Source organism: Schistocerca piceifrons, chromosome 6 (assembly GCF_021461385.2).
Source record: "Schistocerca piceifrons isolate TAMUIC-IGC-003096 chromosome 6, iqSchPice1.1, whole genome shotgun sequence".
Lineage (NCBI taxonomy): Eukaryota > Metazoa > Arthropoda > Insecta > Orthoptera > Acrididae > Schistocerca > Schistocerca piceifrons.
In genome coordinates this window covers 49,773,770-49,792,064 of record NC_060143.1, presented here as the reverse complement: position 1 = coordinate 49,792,064, position 18,295 = coordinate 49,773,770, and positions in this window count along the sequence as shown.

The window sequence follows — 18,295 nt, the reverse complement described above, 5'->3', positions numbered from 1 at the left end:
GGATGCTGAAAGACAACATCCGACGCCAGTGCCTCACCATAACTCCAGACATGCTTTACAGTACTGTTCACAACATTGTTCCTCGAGTACAGCTATCGTTGAGGAATGATGGTCGACATATTGAGCATTTCCTGTATAGAACATCATCTTCGCTTTGTCTTACTTTGTTATGCTAATTACTGCTATGATGAGATGAAGCACCATCTGCCGGACTTTTTTTAACCTTTTTTTTATAATAAAGTCCCATGTCATTCCCAGCATGTGTGTAAATTTCTATCTCTCTATCTACATTATTCCGTGATTTGCCGGCCGAAGTGGCCGTTCGGTTAAAGGCGCTCCAGTCTGGAACCGCAAGACCGCTACGGTCGCAGGTTCGAATCCTGCCTCGGGCATGGATGTTTGTGATGTCCTTAGGTTAGTTAGGTTTAACTAGTTCTAAGTTCTAGGGGACTAATGACCTCAGCAGTTGAGTCCCATAGTGCTCAGAGCCATTTGAACCATTTCAAATTTATACTGACTTTTTGATCACCCGGTCATATTCGGAATGAGTAATACAGGTTGCTTCTACAACACCTACTCTTGGGAAATCATGTGCCAATGTATTGTTTCTCGTTTCTGATTGTGCGGTGCGGTGTTTGGTGAGCAGTTGTGGCTGGGTACCTCAAGGAGCATCGTTAATTGTCCTTGGCGCTCGTCGAAGCCTTTCAGCGCCAACGATCTGGCCTCCCGGGCGACGGTTTCCGAGACGATGCACGGTGTCCTCTGCCTTACGCGGGTGGGACCCGCTTTCTGGCGGTTGTCGCCCTGTGTGGCACACACAGAGGGAACCCAAAGCACGGAATGCAGGTCCACAGTATTTATTTTTAATCCGAGCACGTTTAGCCTGTGTCGTTATAGTGTGAAGAATTTAGTGTGTATCAGAAATGTGGAGACAATGCAGTCTCTCGTAGGACAAATGTCAACGGCTTTAGAAATCGTCAGACACTTACAAGGAATTTTTCTTTAGGTACGACAGTTCCTTCTCGAGTATAATAACAGAGAACTGGAACTGGGATTGACACAAAAATAAGTGGCCGAGTGCTTGCAGGACTTGCACACTCAGGGGTCCGTACAAACTTATTCATGTTCGTAGGCAGTCCATCCATTCCAGGAATCAAGGATTTCGAAAAGTTCTGCCTGTTATCAACATTGATACTGGTACTATATAGATCCCAGGGATTTCAAGAATTAAGAGAAAGTTCTAATTTCAACCTTGACATCGGATAACAGGTGACAAAAGAGAAATTTTTCGTGTAAAACAGTTACAAATCAACAATTTCCTGGCACTTTTCCTTTACTTATTCTTCTGACCAAAATTCGTGATTATACATCAAGGTAAGAACACTATAGGTTGTAGTGAGCAAGTTTGCGAGTATTAGAACATGGGACATAAATGGCCGTATCTTTTGACGTATTGACTTCGAAGCTAAGAATGATTTCGAAGTTCGAAGCCACGGGTTGCTTAGACGACAGACCCCGTAGTGGCCGACCGAGCACAAGGTGTAATGTTGCTGAGACAGTTCAGGAAGAAATGGAGACTGTAGCGGGTTCGTCTATGCACGGGCAAGTCAGCACTCGTGCAGTCGCACGTCGCACCGGCAGTCCATACACTACTGTTTGGTTGGCACTTAGGCGTACTCTCCGATGCTATCCGTACAAATTCCATCGGCATCATGAACTGTTACATGGCGATTTAGTGAAGCGGAGGGCATTTGCGATGTGGGCGTCTCAAAAGATGGCGGAAGATGACGATTGGTTGAGTAACGTGTTGTGGACCGACGAAGCTCATTTCACGCTCCGAGGGTCTGTCAACGCGCACAACTGCAGAATTTGAGCTACCGAAAATCGTAGAACTGTCATGGAAACTCCATTGCACGACGAGAAAGTCACGGTATGGGTCGAATTTACCTCATCTACCGTCATCGGGCCTTTCTTTCTTAGAGGAAATGCGTTATTCTGGTTTTGTAACTGCTACCGAGACGGGTGAGGACCATATATCTTAACATACAACACAAATTTTGAATTGATACGTTTATCCGTTCATGAGAAAAACGATTTTGAATAGTCAGACAAAAAGAGAGCCGGACAATAAAGCATTGTTACAAGGCTCCCGTTTTTACCCATTAGTTTACTGAAATGTAACAATAAATCTAGAATGCAAATGGTGTTTGTTTTTCTGGTAACGAATTTCAGTCAAAGAAAGATCCTTGGTGTCGCCATGATCCGATGTGCGCAATCGTCGTGTGTCCTATGGGGCACCTGATAATGGCTTTGGAGGAGATTTCTTTGACTGTAAGGATTAGTACATTCTTTCATCGTGAGGGGGAGGGGAGGGGTGGGGAGAGTTGGACGTTCTAGTATGTGACAGGTAATCAAGACGTAACACTCTGTGAAAGATCTGTGGTCCGAAATGGTAAAGTTTCTTGGCCACCAAGCTTCGATTTATGCTGTGTGGAGGTTGGAAGGCGAAGTTCACAATAAACATTAAACGTAAGAGACAAAACGATACTTTCCATTATTAACAGTGCTGCCCCCTCAGAGCAACAACAAGACGATCTCAGATAAACAACACGAGACGTCAATAGAGTTAGAAAGAGCATAGAAGTATGAGGTATAAGTTACGAAAATTAAGTCAGGAGTGGATACGATAAATGCGTCGAACGCTAATGTTACATTTTTAGCCTTTCGTACTACTTTGGCATGTAGACCGCTAGAGAAGAAATACCTTGTTGTCCTGTACTTTAGGTACTGCCTTTTTAAAAACGAGCTTCCCACATCTTTTAGAAACATTTCTATAACAAAAGAGCGAATTAAAAAATTAAATTTCGCTCAGTCATACTTTCATCATCATGTTTTCACCATCCATTGCTCTCCTTCAGCAGAACAGCCCATCTCTCATCAAATCATTTTTCACTTTAATGAGTAAAAGCAGAAAGTGTGCTGGCTTCTACGGAATACTTCATATCTCTCACCATCACACACACACACACATTTCGCCGATCACCTATTTCAGTTTATTTAAAAGATTTATTTCAGATTTTCCTCTATACAGTATAGTAGGTTAACCTTCACATGTCCATTTCCATCATTGTCAGAGCGATGAGGTAGTGTAGATGTCAGCCTCTGACATTTCGGAGCATTCGTGAGTAGAGAGATGTTACAGAGTCCTCACGCTGTAAAAAAAACAGCCGTTCTCAGGAGTATCGCCAAACTGGCAGGCTAGTGTAGCGTTGTCGGGTGCCTCATTGTAGTGTTATCCTAGAACGTCGGTAGCTCTCCTCGTCAGAGAGAGAGAGAGTACTCGGGTAGTGTTCTGAAACAAATTCTACATCAGCATCTTCCGTGCCCGCATTTTGTTACATGAAATTTTGTTAATGCGGTATACGAGCTTTATGGGTCATAAAGACATCAGGTATTACGGGCCATAAAAGACGGAAGTGCTTCTGCCGTACCCCATGTGGGGGCACTAAAATGGAGAACGTTAATGTTACACTGCACGACGTTAGACAAGAAATTCAGGCAGAGTAACATCGTATTGGGCAGCACTGGAAAATGAGAGTCAAGAAGAAAGAAATGTTTTATCGAATGCTTTAATCAGCAGCCCACACCGAAAAAAGTTGGCTTCTGCGGCCGGAATCAGTTTAATTAAAATCCAAGCAGTAAGGCTTTGTCAGTCCGCCTCATCGGGTGAAATACTCAAAATGCAGCACAGTAGAATTTCAGTGAAGCGCTGCTTTAAGTTTCCCTGCATGTTGATGTTAAACGCTTCTCAGTCGAGATTTAACATATTCTCTGTTTCCAGTTCATTAATAAATACATAGTTAATTGAAGATAATAGGATGAAAGGTAGAGGTTAGTGTATATCGACCATTACAGACAGTAATGTCAGTATTTAATGGAACGTTTATACCTTAGAAAGCGATCACTCGTAATGTGTTGTCACGTATTCATCTGCTATCTAACCTACGACAGTAAGTTTAGCTCAAAGAAATTTAAAAAAAAAAAAAATCTCTAAATTTTCAATGGAACTAGGAAATCGGTATGTTCACATGGAGAGACTATTGATTTACTTACATCTGTGTTTCGGAGGGTACTTTGAGTAGCACGGTCCCTCCCACTTTCCTTGATACAGTCCCGAATGGTTCGCAGGAAGAACTATTCCTGGTAACTCTCCCTGTGGGTTTCAGTTTCTCTCATTTTTTCATGCTCTTTTCGCGAAATATACATCAGAGAAAGCAATATAGTTGTTGACTCTTCCAGGAACGTTCACTCTCAGTACTTTAAGAGTAAACCACACCATGAAACAGAAAGCCTCTCTTGAACCGATTGCCACTGGAGTTCGTTGATCGGTTTCGTCAGTTACTTAATTAACTTGTAACCTTGCTGTCCATGACGTGTATAAATGAGATAGCACACAATATTAATAGTAAAGATAGCCGTTTCGCCAATTACCCAGTTGTATACATATAATGAAGTGTGCGAAAAAACAAAAACTGTATAGATAGTCAGACAGAGATTTAAAAGATTTAAATGTGATGCATAATTAAGCTGCATAAATATTCAGTCAAGTCTTGAAAATATTCATATGTAGCGTATAGGTCGTCAGGTTGCTATAAATGCTCAGGAATATAAAAGCATGGAATTCAATTAGTGCTAAAATGTATTAACCTATGATTATAATATCAATGAGTCACAACTGAAACAAGTTAACTTCTTCAAATACATTTTTACAAAACGTAGCTTGCACCCATGGGCTCAGGTACTGTCTTTGATTATTAATCAAAACGTCCTCGGTCCCGGTTTCGATCACGTCACTGCATAAATTTTGATTACTGATCAGCATCGGCGGCCGAACACTTCCGGATAAGAAGCCTATCTCATTCTGCCAATAGAATTGCCAAGAGGGCAGAGGAGAGGGCAGAGGTTCAGGGCACTCTATTGTCCTAGGGGTGGAAACGGCGGAAGAATCAGCAATGATCAATGGAATGAAGATCGGAAGGCAATGAAAACCATTGCATTAAAGACTCGTAACGTGTATCCACAGAACATGTAGCTTGTAATTGAAAAAGTTTCATGATTATGACTCCTTTGGCAAAAGATTCCGGAATAGCCATAATTGGGATGTGCATGGGTAGGTAACCATGAGCCAAAGACTGAATACTCAACGAAATGATAATGTTCGAAACGGGGCGTGGAATGTCAGAAGCTTCAACGTGGTAAGGAAACTAGAAAATCTGAAAAGGAAAATGCAAAGGTTCAATCAAGATATAGTAGGGGTCAGTGAAGTTCAAAATGGTTGAAATGGCTCTGAGCACTATGGGACTCAACTTCTGAGGTCATTAGTCCCCTAGAACTTAGAACTAGTTACACCTAACTAACCTAAGGACATCACACACATCCATGCCCGAGGCAGGATTCGAACCTGCGACCGTAGCGGTCTCGCGGTTCCAGACTGAAGCGCCTAGTACCGCACGGCCACTTCGGCCAGCATCAGTGAAGTGAAATGGAAATCAGAAAAGAATTTCTTGTCAGAACAGTATAGGATAATATCAACAGCAGCAGAATATGGTATAATAGAATAGAATTAGTTACGAACAGAAACGGAGCGCTGACAGTGTGGTACTGTGAACAGTTCAGTGATAGGGTTGTTCGTATCAAAAGCGACAGCAAATAAACACCGACAACGACAGCTCAAGTATACAAATCTGCCTCGAGGTAACTGGGTGTTCGTGTTGTCTTCATCATTTCATAATCATTCATGAAAGTGGCGAGATTGGACTGAGCAAAGGTTGCGAATTTGTACGGGCGTTGATAACCGCGCAGTTGAGCTATCTACAAACCAATCCTCATCATTATCATCATCATCATCAAGTATACAAGCCGATCTCGCAACCTGAAGATGAGGAGATGGAGAAAGTAAATGATGACATTGAAGGGATAACAGAGTACATAAAGGGAGATGAAAATCTAATACTCATGGGGGACGGCAATGCAGTTGTAGGGGAAGGAGTAAAAGAAGAAGTTGCAGGAGAATATCGGCTTGGGGCAAAGAATGAGAGAGGAGAAAGAATAATTAATTTCTGTAATACATTTCAGCTAGTAATAGCGAATACTCTGTTCAAGAAACACAAGGGGAGGAGGTATACTTGGAAAAGACGTGGTGATTCGGGAGGATTTCAGTTAGATTACATGATGGTCAGATAGAGATTCCGAAATCAGATACTGGGTTGTAAGGCCCTACTTCTCGATTCCCTCCCTGGTCTGTGACAGTCTTGGGCTGCATCGCTGACGAGTTAGAGAAGGAAGTGCGTTGCCGGGATACAAGTCTCACGAGGAGAACACGGCAAGGGCCATAACCCTATTTCCCAGAAACTTCGTTCAGTGGAACAGGAGCAAAAATAAGCGAGCTAGTGTCTCGGCGTATCTGTAGATACTCGACCGTTTATGAGAAAACGACTGTGAAGGTTTTCGATGTACTTTCGATGTCTTTTAGTGTTCGATAAACTTAGCGCAACTAGTGACACAGTGGTTAACATTACAATTACGGCTCTGATTTTAGCGTCCTGGCGGTAGCGTTCTCGCTTCCCACGCCCGGGTTACCGGGTTCGATTCCCGACGGGGTCAGGGATTTCTCTGCCTCGTGATGACTGGGTGTTGTGTGCTGTCCTTAGGTTAGTTAGGTTTAAGTAGTTCTAAGTTCTAGGGGACTGATGACCATAGATGTTAAGTCCCATAGTGCTCAGAGCCATTTGAATCATTTTTTTTTTTAGCGTGCTGTGTTCGAAACCTGATGATTGTTTTTGTTTATTTTATTTCATTTTTCATTGCTCATGTTACTCTATGGATGTTTCTTATCAAGTAAGGGGATGTATATACGTTACATTAATTGTAAAATTACAATTGGATTTCACAGTTAGTGTCATGCATTTCTCATATAATATGTGGGGTTACAATCTTTTGTAATTCTCATATATATTTGTATTTAATCCCTACATCAGATCTTAATTCTTACATCATAACCCTTATTGTTGAGGAAGGCTTCGTGCATTCTCTTGGATTTTACTGATCGTGGAAATGTTCGGACACAGACATTCGGCAACCACTAGCATCGCGCGATGGCAGGTTGGCCGCAGCGATGTTTCTTCTTACAGAAGAAATGTTAACATCATCGTTACTGAGATCCCACGAGTTGCCTATGAGATCACAGCACACCGTGTACAGTGGATCACATTTCCGAAAACTGGCGCTTGCAGTTGATTACGAATTAAGATACACTACAGGAATTTCACCGAAAACAATTTCAAATAATACGAGGGGCGTTCAGAATGTAAGCTCCGATCGGTCGCGAAATGGAAACGACTATGAAAATCCGATAAAGCTTTGCACAGATGTGTTGGGTAGTGTCTCTAGTATAACCCCAGTTAGCATCACGTCGCTCTTCTCATTTCTGAGCTCGCAGTGAGTGTGTAAAGATGTCTAGAAAATAGTGTCTGCCGCCAAGTACGAGGGCCTGGTGAGAAATTTCGCCTGAAGCTATGCAGCTAACATTACATAACTGTCGTGCTGTTTCTTCTTCAAGACAATTCTCAGCCGCATTCTGCAGGGGCAATGAAGATGCTCCTGCATCGTTTTCAAATGGAAACGTGAGATTACCCACAATACAGTCCGCAATTGTCTCCCCCTGAGTTTCATCTCTTGTCACATGAACCGCTGTCTTTGAAGACAACATTTTGACACAGACAACGAGGTGTAGGCCAGCGTGGAGAATTGGCGGAAAGCACTGGCGGCTGCCTTCTATGATGAGGCTATTGAAAAGTTGGTACAACGCTATGACAAAAGTCTAAGTCAGAACGGCGACTACGTAGAGAAGTAGCTGAAAGGTGTAGCTAATTGTTACAAGTAAAACATTTCTGATGTTCACTGTGGTTTCAATTTGGCAATCAATCGGAGCTTACTTTCTGAACAGGCCTCGTAGTTTCGTTCGTTTATTGCTTCCCTTTTAATTAATTCACCAGATGTACTATCAGTAGTCTTCTATGAACATGGGTAGATAAACGAGAAACCAAACTAAAAATTATAATAATAATTGGCGTTCGAACTTGAGGAGCACAAGTGTGTAGCCGCGATACCAACTACTGCGCCACCAAATACTGCGCCACTGCTTCGGCTGAAAACCTTACTTCCTCTAAGGCACAGGAAATTCCTCGATAACTCTGAGCGTCATTTCCTTGAAAACAACATTGTGTCTATGTATAAGCCGAGACACGTGTTCGCTTATTTTGGCCCCTCTTCTGCTGAGCTAAATTTCTGAGAAATCGAGCCACGGTACCAGCCGTGATCTCCTTGTCAGTCCTGAACCTCTGCACTACAGCCGCCGTATTCAAGACGCCGTTGGAACGGCGGAGGCACTGCTAACAGGCGTAATCTAAGCTCTTCCCTTGGGGTGGCCTGCAATGTTAATGCTTTGAGCATGCTCAAAGCTGGATCCCAAGCATTGATTAGCTGAAAGTCGCTCTGAGACCTGGAATGTATTCAAAGCTCAAAGACACGCCAACTGTAGATAACACGACATGGAAGTGACCCCTCTGCATTGACAGCGCCCCGACGCCCTCGGTGACGTCACATAATCGGTTGCCTCTTTAATCACCTTATGCCAGAAAAGCCTGACATCACGCATTTTAAGTGGTGGTGGTGGTGGTTAGTGTTTAACGTCCCGTCGACAACGAGGTCATTAGAGACGGAGCGCAAGCTCGGGTTCGGGAAGGATTGGGAAGGAAATCGGCCGTGCCCTTTCAAAGGAACCATCCCGGCATTTGCCTGAAACGATTTAGGGAAATCACGGAAAACCTAAATCAGGATGGCCGGAGACGGGATTGAACCGTCGTCCTCCCGAATGCGATTTTAAGTGCTGTTTTCACCAGTGACCAACATCTCGCCATATTTTAGACAATATTCTACAGAACTCTTTGTTTCAGCGTTGTGTTTCGCGTACGCGGGGGCAAAGTAATAAACTATATTGCGTACTGCGGACGCTCAAATTGCACCCGTTTGTCTCTGATTTTTCATTAGAGGGAATACAACTCGTCCGGAACACAGCTTGGTTTGTTTGTGGAAGAGATCTTGCAATCGGTAGATGTAGGGGAAGAGAGAGGCTATGCCTTTCTAGATCTCTGAAAGGCGTTAAAATCTTAGGGACTATCATTACAGGTATGAGATCATGTAGATGAAGATGTAACTAATAGGTTCCATTACGCTACATAAGGTAAGGATGGAAGTACAACGTCCAGTCGACAGTAAGGTCATTGGAGATTGAAGGCGAGATCGGATTATGGAAGGATGGCGAAGGAAATCGGCATTCTCAAAGGAACTGCCCCAGAATTAGCTTGGAGCGATTTAGATAAATTACGGAAAACAAAATTCTGGATATCCAGCCGCGGATTGGAACCGTCGTCCTCCCAAATCCGGGTCTAGTGTGCTAACGAGTGTGGAGTGTGCCATCTCAATCGATCCTTAGTAGTGCGTTATGTAGTATGGCGAATAATCTAGATACACGACAGTAAAATCGAGGGCAGTCCCATTTCCCCCCCCCCCCCCCCCCCCCCCACCGCCCTTATACCAAGGAGGCGTGACAGTTCCTTCTTACTTTGTCAATATACGTGGACGACGAATCGTTTAATATGTTGATAGTCCCTGGTTTGGTCGTTCAGCGCAAATTCGACTTTAGTGTTGTTGCGGCAATTATAAGTCGGATGATTTACTACAGTACATGGTCATGACTTGTACTAAAAGTATTTTACAGCCAGTGCGGATCATTTCATCAAAATGTAGAACTTTGGCTGCGGTTACCGGCAGTTTAAAATGGTAGCAATTTGTGTATGACTTGTTTGCATTTAGTAATCCATTGAGATGTGGAATATGTATAGAGTGGTTCAAATGGCTCTGAGCACTATGGGACTCAACTGCTGAGGTCATTAGTCCCCTAGAACTTAGAACTAGTTAAACCTAACTAACCTAAGGACATCACAAACATCCATGCCCGAGGCAGGATTCGAACCTGCGACCGTAGCGGTCTTGCGGTTCCAGACTGCAGCGCCTTTAACCGCACGGCCACTTCGGCCGGCTATGTATAGAGTGAAACTGATTATGAATACCTGATGAATTTGCTTCTGTGGCAATCTTATTCGACTCTTGAAACGTAAAATCCCTCTTGGAATATTTTTGGAGAGCATAATCTTGTAGCTCACGAAATAGTTCTTTTGGATAGTCATTGACCTTATTATTCCTCGGTGCTGAAACAGTCCGTAGAAAACCTTGAAGATAGTTGCTGAATCGCTGTTATTCACATTGGGATCTGACTTTGTTGGCATGTGCTCTGTGAAACAACTGCTTGTTGATTCTGAAGGAGACCATCAAAAATTTGTCCATTTGCCTGATCACATAATATGTTATGTATGTATTTACTAATCGTTCGTTTAAGGTACGACACATAGATCTCTTGGGCTCAAAAATATTCCATGCACTCAAAAAAAATGGGCAAATACAAGGTAAATTAAGCCTATAACGTGCGATCCGCTCGTCATGCTGGAACTTCCCCGTGCATAGCAGGACACTAGAAACGACCGTCGCTCGCCACGACTTCGAGACGATTACGTCTGCAAGCCGACCCCTTGGCAGCCATCCATTAATTTACTTGGGCAGTCCAGTGGAGAAAGAATCGCGTCGAGAACGAGTCGCTTCCACGCCGAGTGAGAGTCAAACCGTGTGCGGACTTCATTAATCGACACGTAGCGACACGAATATTCTCATTCGCAACTACTGGACATGTGATATAACGGCAGTGAGGGTTACTTTTTGTGACTCATGACTCACGTTTGTTCTACAGGGAATGATGTGCCATGGCCGCTTCTTTGGACAGGGAGTGTCAGCCCAATCGTTAAGTTGTAGTTGGGTGCAGAAGATATTGTCAGTCACAGGCCTCTTACCAACTAGACATTACCAGCAAATTTATCAGAAAAAATCTCGTGTCTTTCCTTTCGTGAGACCAACTGGGTTGCTAACATCGGAGGAGCAAGTACAAGAGCTTCCTGAAGCACTGAAGAATGTCCATCGGTTTTCGAGCTAGTATAAGAACTCATCCGTGTGTTGCCGTTCCGTCGTCACCCTGAAGTGTGTATGCTCTGCTTCCGGTACTGGCTCCGTGTGCCATTTAGACCACTATCGTCTCAGTACACAGGGAGCTGCGTTTAAATCAGGACAAATGAACCATTTTTTTTTAAAAAAGCAAATTTATTTTAAAAAAATACAAATGAAAATAAAAATCCTTTTTCATATAAATACTGTTACTTTTCAAGAGTAACATTACTCGATATAACTGCTTCAGCCGTAATGATGTACTCCAATCTTGTCCTGAAGCGATGGCACGCACTCTTTCCAACGGCGCTGTTCGTGTTCGCGATTGTTGCTTCGGTAGTGGTGCGTAGAGATGCGACATAAGGGTGCTTCACCATATTTGTAACTCTTTTGACTATGCTCCAAACATAGTAGTCCAGGAGGTTCAAATCCGGGCTATTCCGATGCCAGAACTCCTATGACCAGAACATGTCAACGTTATCCGAGAGCCAGTTTGCCTCGCCTTATTGGCAACTCTTTCGACTACTCTCCAAACATAGTAGTTTACGGGGTTCACATCCGAGCGGTTCGGGGACCAGAACTCATTTGACCAGAACATGTCAAAGTTATCCGAGAGCCAGTTTTGTAGTACATGGCTCGTATGAGCCGGTGCACTGTCATGTTGAAAGACATATTATCTCCCCGACGCTACAGTTACCACCCACGGATTCACGACGTTTGTAACAACTTGCAGATAAACTGTTTGGTGACAGTTTGCCCCTTTTCAAAGAAATATGGCAGCATCATATCACCGTTACTGGACGCAAGAAATAGTTGATCTCGCTTATTCGAAAAATCAAATTATTTCATTGGGCGAACGTCCAGCGCGAAGACTTTCGATAATCGAGGCTCTTCGGTGGTACTCCGCACTTGTCTGTAACTTCTCGGCCATTTTAAGGTTATGACTGTTTACTACATGGCTGTGGCTTTCAAAAACACATAAACGCTGTACACATAAACGCTCCGTGTGCACCAAAACCTGGTGCAGCTGTTCTCCTGTTTGTCAGACCTCGTCTGCTTTCTCAGCGTTTTATCACAATAGCTAGTGCACTGAAGCAAATTACACAAAATCATGCCACTTTAGCCCGGTTTCCTGCATTTACATGACATGCCCAAACAATAGATTTCGTGTTACTGCCCACACTTATTTTGCAGGTCTGGAATCGACTCACGGTCACAATACCATTATGCATTCCTGAAGCTATGATCGTACCAATGTCCTTCGATCCAGTGTGTTTCTTTTCCGAGTAATGTGCGTAGTTACTCTTTTAGAGAACTCGCAGAGTTGCGTTAATCTGGCGATGATATTTTATTTGATTATTTCACCTAGCATACAAGGTATGGTCATAAAATAACGGGACTGATGCTGCTCCAGAGTAAGTACCTATAAGCCAAAGATGAACGACCAAGAGCTGTGAAGAGTGAAACGTTTTCAGTCGAATCCAACATGTCTGGTGCATATAGACACATCATTGTGTCCGCGGCCTTCGATTATGTAAGAATCGCTATTTAGTTTAGCCGGGAAAATGATAAAGGTAATAATACAGTAACGAATTATCGTGAAGTTGCACATGAAACATCGAATACCTGGTACTGAAACCTGTCAGTTACTAAAAGCATTTTAAGGTGAAGAGCTTTTGAGTGGTTCAAGCTTTTCAAAGACGCTGAAGTTGACTCACTCACGGGACGCTCTTCAAAGTCAAAAACGAATAGAAGTATCGAAAAAGTATGTAGTCTAATTCGATGTGACCATCAGTTAATCATTCAATCGATTGCTCCAACTGTAGGAATTGATAGGGAATGCTTAAAGCAAATTGCACAGAATCAATTTAACATGAGAAAAGTATGTGCAAAACCGGTGCCGAAAATTGTCACGATGGAGCACAAAGCAACTAGAGAAAATGTTTGAACTGACTCTTTGAATACCATGTAAAATGATCCTAATACCGTAGACAGAATGATAACCTTTGACGAATATCAGTTTTTCACTTATGATACAGAAGGTAAGGGCCAACCCATGCACTGGAAGGGCCAACCTTACCGAGAGCGAAAAATGGTAGAACGAGCCAAGAGAGATTCAAAGCGATGATGATTTTTTTCCTTCGATAATCATGGTAGTGTGCGTTTTCACTGGATTCCTGAAATTCAAGTTATTAATCAGCTTTACTACGTTGAGGTTCTTGATGAACTCCCTAATAAAATAAGCAAAGAACGACATAAACTGTAGTACAACTACTGGTTTAACACCAACACAACCACCGATTCATACCTTATATTTAACCTGATGATTCTATGCTACGAAACCGGTCCTTAAATAAATTATTTGTAACAGCATCCAAGGGGTTATTATTCACGATGTCATATCACATTGTCTGTTAAGAGGTTTCTAGAGAAGTGTAGCATCCCAATGTTAGACCACCAACCTTGTTCGCATGACCTGTGACTTTTACCTGTTCCCCATGGTCACGTCTTCATTAAAAAGACCAATATTTCAGTCAGTTGAAGAAATGAAAGAAAAGGCGGCACGAGCCATCAAGGAGCTCACAGATGAAGACTTCGAGCACTTTTTCCATCAATGGAAATTCACATGGAGCGTTCTAAGGATAGACGAGGTCGGTATGTTGAGGATGACAGTAACTAAATACAGTGCCGGAAAAAATTAGTACCCCCATTTACAGACTTCTGATTCAGTCAAAGATTTGTTGTTGCAACAGTGAACATGGAGTACATAAAATCATTACATTGAAAGAACAACAGAACAAGGGGTTATTAGGTACCACATTAATATCTGGTGTAGCTTTCACGGGTGGGGAATGCAGGCCCTGAGCCTGGGATCTAGTCGATAGTACAGATGCCGAATACTTACTTGTGACATATTGTGCCACGCCTCCTAGACCTGTTCCCGTAGTTCTGAAAGACTTGTTGGTTGACTAGTTGCACGAGTTACTTCAGCTCCCATCACATCCCACATGTGCTCGACTCGAGACGAGTCTGGAGATAGCGCTGGTCAAGGAAGTAGCTGCACGTCTTGCAGAGCAGGTTGAGTTTCACGGGCAGTGTGTGGGCGAGCACTACTCTGTTGGAACAACGCATCACCTTTTCGTTCCGTTGCGAAAACGGAAACAGAATACGCCTAAAAAAAATTCTGCACGTACCGAGCGCTATATAGCACTCCTACCAGAAACATAATATATCGACGAGAGTCTACGTCGTACGTGCAAAGGATCAGAATCTGCTTCCATCGCCATTCCAATTGATTTCGTGGCGGCAACAGTGGAGCAGTACACATCGATGACGTGACGCTAGTAGAAGATGGGCTAAAGGTGTGCGTGCCCATAGCCCCAATTCTAGTAACCAGTTTCCAACGGTTGGTGTTGTCTGGGCACACAAGATCCCTTATCAGTGCTGAACTAGCTGCACGATTTGCCAGTGCTGCCCTTACAATACGACAATCCCGGTAGCGTGTGCGCAATGTGGGTGTCCAGAAACCTCATGTACGAGTGTGAGAAGTTTCACGCGACCACTGACGCCCACCATCACTGCGCAACTAACACAGCGCGTCCAACTTCTACATCTACATCCATACTCCGCAAGCCACCTGACGGTGTGTGGCGGAGGGTACTTTAAGTACCTCTATCGGTTCTCCCTTCTATTCCAGTCTCGTATTGTTCGTGGAAAGAAAGATTGTCGGTATGCCTCTGTGTGGGCTCTAATCTCTCTGATTTTATCCTCATGGTCTCTTCGCGAGATATACGTAGGAGGGAGCAATTTACTGCTTGACTCTTCGGTGAAGTTCTCGAAACTTCAACAAAAGCCCGTACCGAGCTACTGAGCGTCTCTCTTGCAGAGTCTTCCACTGGAGTTTACCTATCATCTCCGTAACGCTTTCGCGATTACTAAATGATCCTATAACAAAGCGCGTTGCTCTCCGTTGGATCTTCTCTATCTCTTCTATCAACCCTATCTGGTACGAATTCCACACCGGTAAGCAGTATTCAAGCAGTGGGCGAAAAAGTGTAGTGTAACCTACTTCCTTTGTATTCAGATTGCATTCCCTTCGGATCCTTCCAATGAATCTCAGTCTGGCATCTGCTGTTCAAAAGTGGCTCTGAGCACTATAGGACTTAACTTCAGAGGTCATCAGTCCCCTAGAACTTAAAACTACTTAAACCTAACTAATCTAAGGGCATCACACACATCCATGCCCGACGCAGGATTCGAACCTGCGACCGTAGCGGTCGCGCGGCTCCAGACTGTAGCGCCTGGAACCGCTCGGCCTCTCCAGCCGGTGGCATCTGCTGTACCGATGATTAATTTTATATTGTCATTCCCATTTGAATCACTCCTAATGCCCACATCCAGATAATTTATGGAATTAACTGCTTCCAATTGCTGACCTGCTATATTGTAGCTAAATGGTAATGTATCTTTCTTTCTATGTATTCGCAGCACATTACACTTGTCTACATTGAGATTCAATTGCCATTCCCTGCACCCTGCTCAATTCGTTGCAGATTCTCCTGCATTTCAGAACAATTTTCCATTGTTACAACCTCTCGATATAGTACAGCATCATCCGCAAAAAGGCCCAGTGAACTTCCTATGTTACCCAGAAGGTCATTTATATATATTGTGAATAGCAATAGTCCTACACTCCCCTGCGGCACACCTGAAATTACTCATACTTCGGAAGACTTCTCTCCATTGAGTATGACACGAGCGTTCTGTTATCTAGGAGCTCTTCAATCCAATCACACAATTGGTCTGATAGTCTATATGCTCTTACTTTGTTCATTAAACGACTGTGGGGAACTGTATGAAACGCCTTGCATCTACCTGGGAACCCGTGTCTATGGCCCTCTGAGTCTCGTGGACGAATAGCGCGAGCTGGGTTTCACACGATCGTTTTTTACGAAACCCATGCTGATTCCTACCGAGTTGATTTCTAGTCTCCAGAAAAGTCATTGTACTCGAACATAATACGTGTTCCAAAAAACTTGTGTGGAAATCCTCCGAAAAGACCATCCCGCCATCCGGAAGGCCACAATTTGCCCACTTTCAAATTCACTGAGTTGTTTGTAGCAAGTACGAGTGCGTCTCTGTGGCGTGGTTGCCTGCTTGCTTCACACGTTTCATTACACTTACAAGGGAACCTCCCCATCGCACCCCCTTCAGATTTAGTTATAAGTTGGCACAGTGGATAGGCGTTGAAAAACTGAACACAGATCAATCGAGAAAACAGGAGGCAGTTGTGTGGAACTGTGAAAAAAATAGGTAAAATATACAAACTGAGTAGTCCATGCGAAGATAAGTAACATAAAGGACAAAGGTAGTCAAGGAGCGCCGTGGTCCCGTGGTTAGCGAGAGCAGCTACGGAACGAGAGGTCGTAGGTTCAAGTCTTCCCTCGAGTGAAAAGTTTAATTTTTTATTTTCAGTTGATGTGACAAATGCTTATGTTTTCGTCACTTTTTTGGGAGTGATTATCACATCCACAAGAAAACCTAAATCGGGCAAGGTAGAAGAATCTTGTTACCCATTCGCTAAGTGTACAAGTTAGATGGGTCGACAACATATTCCTGTCATGTGACGCACATGCCGTCACCAGTGTCGTATAGAATATATCAGACGTGTTTTCCTGTGGAGGAATCGGTTGACCTATGACCTTGCGATCAAATGTTTTCGGTTCCCATTGGAGAGGCACGTCCTCTCGTCTACAAATCGCACGGTTTTGCGGTGCGGTCGCAAAACACAGACACTAAACTTATTACAGTGAACAGAGACGTCAAAGAACGAGCGGACAGATCATAGCTTTGCGAAAATAAAGAAAGTAAAATTTTCAGTCGAGGGAAGATTTGAACCAAGGACCTCTCGTTCCGCAGCTACTTACTCTAACGACGGGACCACGGAGCTCCTTAGCTCACATGATCCATTATGTTGCTTATCTTCCGCAAGGACTACTCAGTTTGTATATTTTACTAATTTTTTTCATAGTTCCACACAACTTCTTCCTGTATTCTCGGACTGATCTGTGTTCAGTTTTTCAAGGCCTATCCGCTGTGTCAACTTATAGCTAAATCTGAGGGGGGTGCGATGGGGAGGTTCCCTTGTTAGCCCTCTGGCGGCGACCATTCCCTATTGAAGTGTATACACAGATGGCACTCTGGTAACTGTGATATTATGCTGTCTGTCTGGCGCGCAACGTTAAAATCATTATCAGTACATCAACGGCCCCCTGGTGTCGTATGCCATGATTTGATAAAATCGACGTCGTCTTTCTAGTATACTATTTCTCTTCTCTGACAGTGTCCTTCAGGTAATCATATATGTGCAGGCAGCGCTATGAGTAATCAACTGATCTGATGCGGGAACCGACAAAGAGGTGATACCACGTATACGAAATAAAGAAACACACATTGTCAACTGCATATCGATATGTTGATTTCGACAGTGTGTCGGAGCACTACTTTTATTCGGCGCCTTGAGTACACCTACGAAGGTACGGCGAATTCCGCTATTTCTAGAGGCAGGTGAGTTACCACCTGGCGTGGTAAGGCCCTGCGCGGAAGCGGAATTAGTCCGGCGTGGGCGACCTAAGTAATTGGGATTTGTGGCCGGGCAATTAACTATGTATTAAGAGCCGCGCGCTGTCGCACCTCAGGCCAAATCCCTCAGCGGGCCTCTAATGCGGGCTCCCCTCCCATGGCGCAGCTGAAATATTAATGCGAATAACTCGGCCGCCCACGCTCCACTGCTGACTAAACGCGACCTCTCAAAGAGCTGTCCGCCGCTGCAACGCACTCTCCTTATCGCCGGAAATTATTATCACACGGAGGCCGGCGCGATTTATTGTTGCGTGTCCGCTGCGTGCGTCTTGCGTCGTAAATTAATACCGAGTTTACCTGCGCGCAAGCGTTGCTGTTTCGTTCCGACTTAATGCTTGGCGCTGCTGAATCCATCGTGGCATGTGAGGGCTATTCAGTGGCCCGCACAACAGACAACGCCACAATTAGAGTTAAGCATTAAACCATTGGATTAGTCGAGACACTATTAGCGTCTCCGTTTATATTCAGTTGCGTGTTCTGAGAT